General features: G+C 40.4%; 1 protein-coding gene across 3 annotated transcripts in view; it reads right to left on the bottom strand.

The window, feature by feature from the left end:
* Positions 1–13,103, bottom strand: part of FGGY (FGGY carbohydrate kinase domain containing) — a 2,391,991-nt gene that overhangs the window by 2,021,407 nt on the left and 357,481 nt on the right. The window lies entirely within an intron of this gene.

Genomic DNA, 13,103 nt, shown 5'->3' with positions numbered 1-13,103 from the left:
GAACAGGAAATGCATCATATTACTCCCACAAATCATCTGTCCTGCATCCATTTTTTTTTACTTAAATCAAGGACACTTTAAAGCAGTACACTGTCTTGAGCTGTAACATCAAATTATAAAAAGTAAATATACTGCTTTTCATTGACATTAACTTGTTTTTCGAGTCTTAAAACATTTTACAGACTGACAAGCAAAGTGAGCAATTGATTTTCTAATGCTCCATGTCCATTTCTTAACTGCCAAAAGGATGCAAAGTGCAATCTTATCATCAGAAACAAAAGTAAAAAAACACTAGCTTGCTTCTCATTTTGTTAAATTAAATAGTTGTGACCGCATGTCCTTGTACAGTGGCAACACTTAGAAGAAAAAAAAATCCCACCTAAGGTCATAACTAATTTTCGTTAATTGAGACACAACCAATACACTACAGTCAGTTCACTTCCTTGACCTTTCCACAGCTTGTACTTTGTTGCTATACCATGTATTATGTTTGTAAGGTTAGAAGACGCCAGCTGTTCAAAAGCAGTAAAGCTTAATGCACATTTGGCATTTATTACAATGTCAGTTGGTATCATTATGTCCACATGAAAAAGCCAGACTGCTGAAGGTAATGAAAATTATGAATGGGAAATTATTTTTCTTTTTGTCTGACAATCATTTGGGAACCATATGTCACCATCAGTCACATAAATCACGAGGCTGTGGAACACAGCTAACTAGCACTCAAGCAATAATAGATAATTTTCTGAGAAGTCATTATAACACACATGCATTACTGCCAAAGTCAATGTACTTACAAGGCATTAGGAAATTAAGCCAGTATGTGCATCTGCATATCAGCATATTCCCCATACCTCAGAATTACTTAGAGGCATTCTGTTAATGTAAAATCAAAATGCTGCAGAAAGGAACTAAACCTCACATTGCACAAAAATACAATGGTAAAAGTAAACTTACCATAAAAATATATGTTTAATGATCACGGCTGCAGAAACCTTAGCTATATGTGTTATATCCTGCAAAGGATATAACATCCGACCAGCTTCCAAAGCATAAGGGCACCTAAAATACACCCAAACTGCTGACAGACTGAGACTTGTAAAACCTCAATGATCTGGGTGTCAAGCCCTTCTGAGCTTTCATTTCAACTGAAAGAGGGAGGCTACAGCCCTGGAAAGATGATAATGCTAGTGTGACAATAGGAGGTACTGGCAGCACAGCCTGCTGGAATTTTGTAAATAATTATATGTCATTTGTGAATATCAAACTGATTTATACAAGATGCTCATGTTACAAATGCATTAGAACTGTATGTCACGTGTATATCAAACTGATTTGTAAATGTTTGTGCTAAAAAAGACATTTGTAAAGTGCTTGTGTTTGAAATGTATCCACAACGTGCACTACTGGAGAGAACAGAAATATATGTGCACGACTGTAACTGTTTAAATGTGTATGTTTTAACAGAGGAAACTGGAAGGTTAACCTCAGTCCAGCAAACTTAAAATATATCTAAAATTAAATCACTTTGCAGGCTAGGCCATAAAGATGCTATCTCACAGGTTTCAATGCAGCCAGAGACACAAAGTCTATACTAGAAAACTTTCTGTATTGTCTTTGGGTGAACTAATTGCTACTCTGGAAGTGTGGAGGTACAAAATTGTTTTATGACTTCCAGCACCTGCCACAGATCTGAGCAAAAGCCCTTGTGTATGTACTTTAACAGGTAGGTGCTAAACCCTGGCAGCTTCCAGCAATAGGGGTCTGCATTGGAACAAGAAGTCAGATGACCAGAAGTGATGTCATTCTGCAAGCTATCCCAGAAGTAATACTTTAGATATCTTAGTGAGACCGAGCATTCTGTATTCTGTCTTGGCCCTGACAACAAGAAGGGCCATTCACCACATCATCAGCCTTGCTCTACTAAGTAAGTAGGAAATAATAATTCTCTTAGATTCAGTGAAGAATACAGTGAAGCTTAGTTTAGATACTGTGCTTCTTTATTTGGCCGAGCATGTCCTTCAATGTTATTTTAAATATTTCCTGTGATTTTGAACTCTGATGTCACTGTGAATAGATATTTAGTATTCTCCATTTCTTTTATTACTTACTATTAAATATATATAAACCATTCACTGTGGCTGATCTTTGTAGAGATATTTAAGGTTGGAGAGTATTTGCATATGTATTTGGTGACACTGTGTGGGTCACTCCTAATAGCCTTGCTCTTGGTCAACCTATGATTTGTATTAATATTAATTTCACTCAGTATATTGTGTACCCTTGGAAGAGGCTTAAGGTAGCTGACAAGAATGTCTGGTGGCAGTCATAACTACCTTATAGTCTGTGCAGAAGGGGGCATAGCTAGTAAACCTATGCCAGCCTTTCCCAGGTGTGTATATGTGTGTGTGTGTGTGTGTGTGTGTGTGTGTGTGTGTGTGTGTGTGTGTAAATCAAACCTAAAGAGTATGGGTGTCAGCTACTTGGGCAGGGACATGAAGCACTGGTTGAACAGAGAGGGTGCTGGAGGTCTTGGCTTGGACACTTGGCGCAGGTCTCAACTCTATAGCTGTGCCAGTGGGGAGTCTTACTGGGGATCTGAAGAAAAAGGGAGAAACCAGCTCCAGACTGACTGTGTTCCCCATGTGCTCTTAAGGGAATTTGTGCTTGATTCTGCTTGATGCAGCTGCATCTGGAGATACTATGTGTGTACCTGCTATCCTCCCAGTTATGTCCCCCACTGCTGCCAGTGTTGAGGATTGAGGCTTGATTACTGGTCCAGAGGTGGAGGGTCATCACAGCTAGGTAAATAATATTCAATATTCACACCCGGGCAACAAAAAATATACAAATATAATGGGGACTGAGGGAGTTAGGGATCAGCTACTGCATCAGTGATAATTCGAACATCAACTGCTACCATAAGTTTACTTATACAACCGTGCTATGTTCATCATTTGATCACTGCTGTGGTAGCCTTAGCTATATTGTCAGAATACCATAGCTTATAAGGTGTGGGAGGAGGAGGAAGAATGAGGGTCCAAGACCCTCCAAAGAATGGATATAGAAAAGCCTGCTCAGGACCAAAAAAAGGAATTCAGTTTGCAGTGCTTAGTAAACTATGTACAGAGGACCAAGTTGATTCCTTAAGAATACTTCTAGAGTTTATCCCTTTCCAAAAGCCAGTGAAGAAGTCAAGGACCTAGAAGAATGTGCCTTGACCCTGCCTCAAATTAATGCGTATCCACCCTTTACTTACATCTCTCCAAAGCCTTTGAATCTGTCTCACATCCTCTACTCTTATCTTAACTTTTCTCCCTCAAATTTTCTCCATCCTCCATGGTTTACAAGCTATCTCTCCAACACACAACACGCTGATAAATGGAAGAATTCCACTTCATCCTTTCTCAACAATTCCTCAAGGCTCTATTCTCAGCCATTACTTTTCAATCTTTACATTAACAACTTTTCACAAATTCATAGATAATGCTACACTGATACTGTATGCTGATGATTCCACAATCATCTGTACAGCAAACTCTCCCTCCAAACCCCTTCAAAAAACCCAAACAGGTTTCTCCAATACCGAAACTTGGATGCTAAACAACCATCTCACTCTCAATGCTAACAAAACAAAAATTATGATATTCTCTCCTTCAAGAAATTTCATCATAGACAAAAGCTCCTTAAAATAAAAAGCCACAGTAACACTTTAATCAATATTGTATCTCACACCAAACTACTCGGTGTCACCATTGATGAACATTTAAAATTCAATATCCACATACAAAATAATATTAAAAAACCCTACCAAAAACTAGGTCTGCTGTATAGACAAACATCGCTATCTAACCGCTTCTACCAGACATACTCTAGCCTCCTCCTACCTGCTCCCTCTCTTATGTATGGTGCCCCTCTAATTACTCATTTGCAACTTAGCCTAAAAATCAAACTGGATGCCTGCTATAACAAAGTCTGTAAATTTGCTACAGGGTCCAAAATACTTCACCCATCACTGCCATTCCCTCCACTCCCTAAACTGGCTTGAGCGTCCTAATTACCTGAAATTCATACAACTTACCACTGCTCACAAACTCATATTCCAACCCTCCATCTGCCCCTCTCTTTCATTTATCTTAAACTCTTACCTCCCCAGTCGTACTCCTAGATCTGAAAACCAAAACCTCCTTAAAATCTATAAACCCCTTCATCCTCCTGGCCAATTACTTCTGTCGCACTCCTTAGCTAAACTATGGAATTCTCTCCCCTCCTCCCTCCGCTGTACTCACAACCACTCTAATTTCAAACATCTCCTCCATTCTTACCTTACCTCAAACTGGGACTGTTCCTGCTCCCTTCCCACCTAAATAACACTGTCGTCTCTTTCAAACCTCCCTTCAGTCTCATCTACTACCACCTCTAATCACTAACATTACTGTTAGAACAAACACTAAACTTGTATTAACACTTTATAACTTGTAATTTTAATTATATTATCTGCATTACGTTTGACTTTATCTATATTTTAACATTTGTGTTTTTCAAACATATACTCCCTGATTTTGTATTTCTATTTTAAATTGTACATTTATGCTTTTGTATACTGTATACTCCATACTTTACTTACGTTATATTCTGTTAACTGCTTTGAGCTTTTGTCCCTGAGTCTCCACTGAAAATGGGCTCTGCTTGGCCCAGTGGACTTCCCAGGTCATCAAACTGGAAATAAATAAATAAATTATCGTGAGGATAACAAAAGGAGACAGCATGGGACAACCATTTGGAAATAGTCTGCTTTAACACAGGTTCTCTTTTTTTTCTTACCTTCATAAGAAATGAATAACCGATCAGGTTTCTAAAATTTTTTGTTCAGTCAAGATATCTGAATTGTTTGTGGACATCCACAGTGTGAAGAATACTTTTCTCCCTCATGCTTAGGTTCTGGAAAGAAGACAGGGAGATGGATATCTTGGTTCAAAGTAAACTTTGATATCACTTTAGGCATGCATAAAGGATGTGTTCCCAAGGAAACCCTATCTTTGTGGAACATAGATAAGGCTAACCCATCATGAGAGCTTGCAACTCAGACACAGTTCTGGAAGGAGTTAGAACAATCAACAAAACAGTTTTCCACATTATGCACCTCAGATCAGTGTGGTGAGCTGGTTCAAATGGAGTAATAGTTATTTTTCCCAAAATAAAGTTAAAAACCCAAGGAGAAGCAACTTGTTTTCTACGGGGACAGATATGCAGAAGCCCTGCAAAGACATTTTGACATAGGAATGCACTGAAAGAGGGGATCCATTGGTAGACATGTTGAAATGGCAGACACATGAATCTTGATAGAGGACAATAACTAACACCAATATTGAAGAACTAGAGAAATATTAGCCTTGCAAGGTTCTTGATTCTTATTAGGACACCAACTAGAAAATATTTTCCATTTACTAATACACGATTTCCAACCAGCAGGTTTTCTTTGCCTCCTTTAATGTGTACCGCACATCTTCAGAAAACACGTGCATAAAATGTATTAAAACTCTGTCATCCATGCAGTTAGCTGATGTTGTTTAGTGTTTGGGTGCATCAAACAACGCCTGTCTTGCTCGAGTAGGTCCAATCTGAGAGGAAGCTTGTGGTAATTGCCCTTGACTATTTCAAAAATTAGGTAAAAACACGGTTGCCCCTGCCAGAAGGGAAACACGGCAATGATTTTTGGAGAATCTTTCTGAATTATCAGAATAATCCTGGCAATCAGTAGAAAGGGTGGAGAGGCATACAGGAATATTCCTGTTCAATGAAATGACAATGCACCTGTTTTCCAGGCCTATTTGCAAAGAAACATGGAGTAGAAGTTTGCTAGTTGTATGCTGTGAATGGAGGCATAAGGAACTACTTTATACGTTCGTCACAGCTGGATCAAATCATTGATGACTTCCTAATTCAATTTTCATCCATTAGGGTCTGTCCTAATTCTGCACAGTTTATATACCATAATATTTTGCTGTGATGGGATGTACAACACCTGTAGAGTGAGACTGAGCTAAACTGCTATATCCAAGGCTATTACAGATAATCTGGACAATGGGTAAGATCTGAAGCCTCCCTGTTTATGTCCCATATCACTGTGATACTGCCTATAATAAACTGGCCCTGGGAACCACATGTGATTGAAAGAGATGAATGCATTTATGACTGCCAACTTATCTTTATGTTTATGAGTTTTGGTCTTTTTTTGCTCCGTAGACCCTGCACTATTTTCTCCCAGAGACACTGCTCCACAAGCAAAGTCTGTGGAGCCCATAGTTTAAAAGACTGTGCTGGAATTGGAAGGGAAAATGGGAGGCCTGGGTTTACATAAAACTGATCTCTACACCAAAGCAGTTTCCTTTTTACAAATGCCAAAACTGGAATGTGGAATTTAAGGGGATGTTGAAGTTGGAACCATACAGATTTTAGGTAGCGTTAAACCTTTCTCATGTGGAAGATAGCTAAAATAAAGAATTATAAGTATCATGGATGTCACAAAACTAAGTGTCCTGAAAAATTCCTTTGTTTAAGTCCTGGACTGACTGGGAAATTTCAAGAATAAATATAGATATACATCTACGTTCCGTAGAAGAATAGCTCTTTGAATTGAGATGTCAATCTTGTGAGAAGGAGTCAGTTAAGACTGTAGAATGTTCTCCTGAAAACTCAGTTTGTGAAGGAGATCTCTTACCAAAGTAAGAGATCCTTGCAGTTTGAAAGATAAATGTTTGTCTTTTCGGCTTTTCCCGGTTAGGGGTTTGCCACAGCGGAACTTCGGTCCGCTAATGATTGGCAGTAGATATTTATGTTGCCGAGTTGCCAGCCCGACGCCCAAGCTTCAGTGAAGGCACGCCCATTCATGCATGTCTTTCAGAGGCCACTTGACCGCAGGGAGGACATGCAGACTCCACATAGAAGGCACTCCAGCCGAGAATCGAACAGGAGAAAATGTGAGTACGTTACAGTGAGCAGTAGGCTGCCACTGGAGCTGAGAGCTGATGCTTTTTAACACTCTTGGAGCAGTGGATAACCCAAAAGATACCACAAGGAACTGATAATGTAATAAAAACACAGAATACCTTTAAAATTATTGTTGAAATCAGATGCCACAGAAGTGTGATGACAAGCATCGTTTAAATCTAGAATTACTAAAAAAAACTGAATGGGGGAATAAGTGGTAATAGATTGTGAAGGGATAGCATATTGCACTTTGGGACTTTCACAAACTGATTGAGAAAGGAAAGATTTAAGACAGATCACCATGAAGCTTCTTTTTTTGGTACCAGAAACAATCTTGAGTAAAAGTATTTACCTGCAGAGAAACAGGAGCAAGCTCTATGACCCCCTGGGTTGGCAAATGCTGAATGACAGGAGGAAAAAATGAATTTATTCTGGTGGCTGAGGAGGAATCCCCTGAAAAGGAGGGGAAAACTCCCACTGTCACCTGTGCCCCCAAACAGATCACCCTCAAAACTCATTTGTCCGATACAATTATTGCTAAAGACAGATACAGATATTCAGATTTCAGGGTAGATTTAATACCTTGCCAGGATAGGAAGAAGGTCATTTGCAAACAGTCATTCTGACGTGTTGGAATGTCCTTGTTTCTGAAAGCTTCCTCTTTTCTTTTTAGATCCTCCTTGCCATTGTTTTTTAAACATCTGCTTGCCAGATGTTTGTTGGGACTGATTACTTTACTTTTTACAAAAAAGTGGTGAGGTAAGCGTGAACCTTTAGCAAACGTTGAAAAGGAAGGCTGAAAACTCTCTGTCAACCATTGAATCAGTTTTCCTCTCTCATGACACTTCTGGAACTCAGCAGCAGATGGCCCAAAATTATCTTCCTATCCAAAGGAAGATTCAACATTTCAGCTTTATCATCCTCAGGGTTAAATTTTGATTCTCATAACAGTTCCAGTAGCAGCTGCCTCAGTTGAGTCATAAGCCCACTTCAAAGAGTGTTTGGCCACTCGAGACACAGAAACAATAACTCTATTTAGAAGAAGTGGCTATAATTTTCCTCATATTCATAAAGCAAAAACTTTAGTATGTAAGCTTTAAAATCAAGAACACTAAAAATACACGTGGCAGAGTATACATTTTCCCAACTTTATCAGAGGCGTTCCCATTCTTTTCAGAGGAGGAGGCATTAGCATTTACCAAACAGTTAGCTATAGCAGGATTTGTCAAGAAAATTAAAAAAAAAAACATCAGATCTGCGATTAGAAAATAAAAGTTTGTAAGTCTGAATAATTATATACAATCTATCTGTCTTATAGGTTTCAGGCTGTAATAAAAACATCCTCTAATGCTGGATGAACCATAGACTTTGATCTGATGGAAATGTTGGGTGAATGTCCAAAAAACAAGAAATGCGTAGCATAAAATAAAATATTTCTCAGAAAAGGATAATGTTTATGTCATAAAATAAATTGTATTTTTCCTGAAAGAGAACATATCTGCAAGAAATAGAGAAACTATGGACAACTATCAGACCTGGAAAGACTGCAAGAGAAGTGCTCTTTGGCAGAAGGAATGTTTTGCTGGCACCCAGCCCATTAATTTTCTACAGCTCTACTCGAGTTCTCAAAGGTCTTGATGCATGCAAGGCACTCTTAAGCTTTAGAAGCTGTCTGGCTGTTATATCCCATGCAGGATATAAACCTTATAGTTAATGGCACTGCAGCAGTGATTAAATGATGAACATACAATGCTGCATTACAGCTGACATATTCCACACCACAATACAATATATTTATATATAGTGTGTGTGTGTGTGTGTGTGTGTGTGTGTGTGTGTGTGTGTGTGTATGTGTATATATATATATATATATATATATAAATATACACACACATTATATATACATATATATATATATATATATATATATATATATATATATATATATATACACATATATATATATATATATATATACACATACATATATATATATATATATATATATATATCCCACAAGTTAAATCTTAAAACACTGGGGGGGTCTGAGGTTCAAACACAGCCATACAAGCCATAAACAACATAGTTTCATAGGTAGGTACTAGGCTATCAGCCCAAGGGCCTAAGTAAGCCTAGCCAACAAGGTTCCCTGGCTTATGCCACCCAAGAAAGTCAATTTCCTGTGCCTCAGTCAAACAGAGCCACAAAAGTGATCCCCGGGGTGTATTTCCTATTTCCCATCCACTCATCAAGACTTTTCTTGAAGAGTGCTAATGAGGAACTTTGCTTGACATAGATGGGTAGCTTGTTCCAGAGTATAGGAAATCTCTGGGACAGGAATCTATCCCTCCAGCATGTCCTGTTTATTGTGGTGACAAGGTTTAGGTCCCTAGAGCGTGTAGCTCAGAGGGACTGGGATTTCTTAAGGTGTAGCATGTCCAACAGCTCTGGGTTTAACATAGCTTTATATGTTAGGCAGAGATCTCTTTGGAGTAGGCGTTATGCTACACCGTAAAGCTGGAGTTTTTTGAGAAGGTCAGTGTAGGTTATCTGTTTGAGGCCAGTAATCCTCTTTGTGAGGTACTTCTGTGACCTTTCCAGCTGACGCAGATGTCTTGTGAGGTACGTTCCAAAAGGGGCGTTGTACTCTATAATGGGTCTAATGAGTGCTGAGTAGAGGGGAACAATGACCTCTTTTTTCCTGGATGAGAACCCTTTTGTGATGAGTTGTGCCACATAGAAGGATTTCCTGACTACTGTGGTGATGTGATTATCAAAGGCGAGACTACTGTCCACCTGGGTCCCAAGGTCACTTATCACATATTCAGTGTTAAGTAGACTGCCGTTTATGTGGTAGTTCATGGGTACAGAGTTTTTACCAAAGGGGATGACAATGCCCTTTTTGGCATTGAGCTTGTGGCCATGCCTCTGACACCAGGCATCTGTCTCAGTGAGGCCCTTCTGTAGGATGTCCACATCATTTGGGGACTCAACTATGGCTCCTAGTTTGCAGTCATCTGCGAACTTCGTTAGCCAGATGCCTTCTGTGTTAGCCTGTACTTCAGAAAAGTAGATGCCAAACAGGAGAGGTCCCAGGACTGAACCCTGTGGTACTCCACTTGTCACTGGTTTGAAGTCAGATTTGGAGTCTGCAACTTTTACCGTGTCGGTTCTGTCAGTGAGCCAGTTGGCAACCCATCTTGTGATGTAGGGGATTTATACCTAGTTTAGTGAGTTTAGCTATAAATCTAGAATGGGGGATGGTGTCAAAAGCCTTGGCGAGGTCAAGATAAGCTGTGTGAACCACCTTACTCTCGTCTATGGCTTTGGTGACTGCCTCAAAGAAGTCGATCAGGTTCAGAAGGCATGATCTGCCTTTCACAAACCCGAACTAAGTGAGGTCCAGAGTTTGGAGGTTACCAATGTCTTTGTTTATGAGTTCCATGATGATACGTTCCATGGCCTTGCAGACCAGGCTCATCAGGCTAATAGGGAGAGAGTTCCCAGTATCAGTGGTGGCTTCCCCTTTGTGGAGTGGATAACTGTTGCTGTGTGCCATTCAGTGGGCACAAAGCCTGACATGAGACTATGACTGAACATGCTGCTTAGGTGGGGAGCCAGTTCATTCTGAAGTTTGTGTAAAACACAGCCTGGGATGTTGCCCAGTCCCATGCATGCTTTGTTTTTGGTTTTAGAAAGTGCAGCTTTTACCTGCATAGATGTGATTACAGGGACTCTGCATTCTTACTGTATAGATATGGGCCCTTTAGGGGGTGAGAGGGGGGTAAAGTTAGCACTGAACCTATCTGCCAGAATGTTGGCAATATCAGCTGGTTCTGTAATTTTCATGCAGTTGTGCTGTAACTCAGAGCAGATCTGGGTGTTGCCATTGAGATTCTTGACATAGCTATAGAATGCTTTCTGGTTGCCCTTAGAATCAGTGGTGATTTTGTTTTCGTAGCTAGCTTTGGAGGATCTTATAAGGGATCTCAGTTCCTTACTGAGGCTGACCAGGGAGCTCCTCCACTCATGGGATTTTACTCTCTTTTGCAACAGTTTCTTCCTTCTGTTGTAGAGTTTGTTTATGGCAGGGGACCACCAGACTGGCTTCCTTTTTTTTGGAGGATAGCATCTTGGTTCTGTTTGGGATAGCCCGATCCATGCACTTGTGTAAGTGCTTATAAAGTGCATTTGTGTAGGATTCAGCAGTTATAACTGTATTGTCCATCTGCATGGGTGTCATAAAGTTCGCCACTTCTGTCTTAAGAAGCATGAAGTTGGCTTTGGAGAAATCTTTTACCGTGGTTTCCTTAATGGTGGGTGTGGGCGGGAAGCAGTTATCTAGGGTAATTAGCTTATGGTCAGATGTGACCAATGAGGATTTGATTTCAGGTGTGGAACACCGGTCACTCATGTTGGTAATGACTAGGTCTAGGATATTGTTGCCCCTGGTGTGTGTGTGGATAAGTTGATCTAGGGCATTGGAATTTATGAATTCCAGAAAGAGTTGAGTGAAGGAGTTGGTACATGAGTAGTTTTCCCAGTTAATGGTGGGGTAGTTGAAATCGCCCATTATTAGGGTGTTTGGTTGAACCCTAATATTTTCCAGTATATCAAGAAAAGAGGAGTGGGAATCCTGGGGCATGGTGGGGGATCTGTAGCAAGCTACAATTTGGATTGCAGTTTTGCCCAGAGTTAGTGGCACTTGGATAACCTCGGATGCATTATGCTGCGCAACTAGCCTGAAGGTGTGGATATCCTTAATGAATATGGACACACCTCCCCCTTTGGTGTTCTGGACCAGGTTAGATAAGTGTGGTATGAGTTATAGCCTGGTAATGCAGGGTTGCTCTCTCGAGCCTTGAACCAGATATCGATGTTCTCCATTTTAAGGAGTGCCTCGAGTGAGTGCATTTTGAGATTTAGACTTCCAGCATTGAGTAGCATTACCCTCATTGCCTGTTCCTGTTACGGTGATGAATTTGTCACTTGAACATTGTCTAAAAAAGGCATTACATGGGGCAGCAAGAACCTTAGCCTGTATCTGGAATCCCAGGGGCAACAGGTGCAGGCCATCTCTGGCAAAGCATTGTGGTCTGTCGACCATGTCATCCCAGGCTGACAGATATTGGATCCCCTTAGAATGACACCAGAAGCTTAGCCAATTGTTGAAGTCAATCATTTTGTCCTTGTACTGCAGTATCTTTCTGGGTGATGGCAGGATGCTACTCAGGGCTAGGGTCATAAATGCCTGGGCTACAAGTTCAGAGAGCTCTTCCATATCTCTTTTCATGTAGTCCAGGGAGGTACATCTCAGATCGTTCACAGCAACATGGACAATGACATAGTCATATTTGTACTTGTTGTGGAGTGACCTGTGTGCGTGGGTTATGTGGCAGATCCTGGAACCAGACAGGCAGCTGACAGTAACCTTCTCTTTGTTTAGCCTGGTGAGTGGGACATCAGTGTGCCTGACTATAGAGTCACCTATAACTAGTGTGTTGGGTACGTTGGTTTGCTTTATGGGCTGTGGCTTATTGGCACACTGAGTCTGTGGGATATGTGTCATTTGGGATGTGTTGGGGGTGGAGGTTACTTGCGTTTCTGCTTTGGACATATCTGTTGCTTGAGCAGATTATTATTGAGAGCCTCTGCAAATGTTTTTGTGTTTCTATGTGTGGATTTTGGTGGTGTAGGTTTAGTGGGACTATGTGATGAGTGTGGTGTGGTGCAAGTGTTTACCTTCTCCTCTTGACTGTCAAGTTCAGTCTTGGCTGGAGAGTGCTTTACCTCCAGTTTGGTTAGATAAGTGCATCTCTCACAGGTTGTGGTGTTGGGTGGTAGGAGGAGAGGGTTGTCTGTGTACATGAGGCAATTGCTACATTGCCTCAAGATGCCCGGAGTCATCAGATAGATAGGAGAGAACACTGGGAGCTGACCCTTGGACATGTCTGAATAAAAAAACTACTTTCCTCTAGACAAGTGAGGAAAGGGAGTATAAGAGCTGTTTTTCTATAAGCAAGTGAGGAAAGTAAGTATAAAAACTGTTTTCCTCTAGGTAATGAGGAAGGTTGAGTGCTGTAGCAATTTGTAGCTTATTTAGTGCTAACAAC

This window comes from Protopterus annectens, chromosome 10.part0 (assembly GCF_019279795.1).
Source record: "Protopterus annectens isolate FY-2018-M chromosome 10.part0, PAN1.0, whole genome shotgun sequence".
Taxonomy (NCBI): Eukaryota; Metazoa; Chordata; order Ceratodontiformes; family Protopteridae; genus Protopterus; species Protopterus annectens.
Note: the sequence above shows the minus strand (reverse complement) of the source record. Positions and strands in the feature narration are given on the sequence as shown.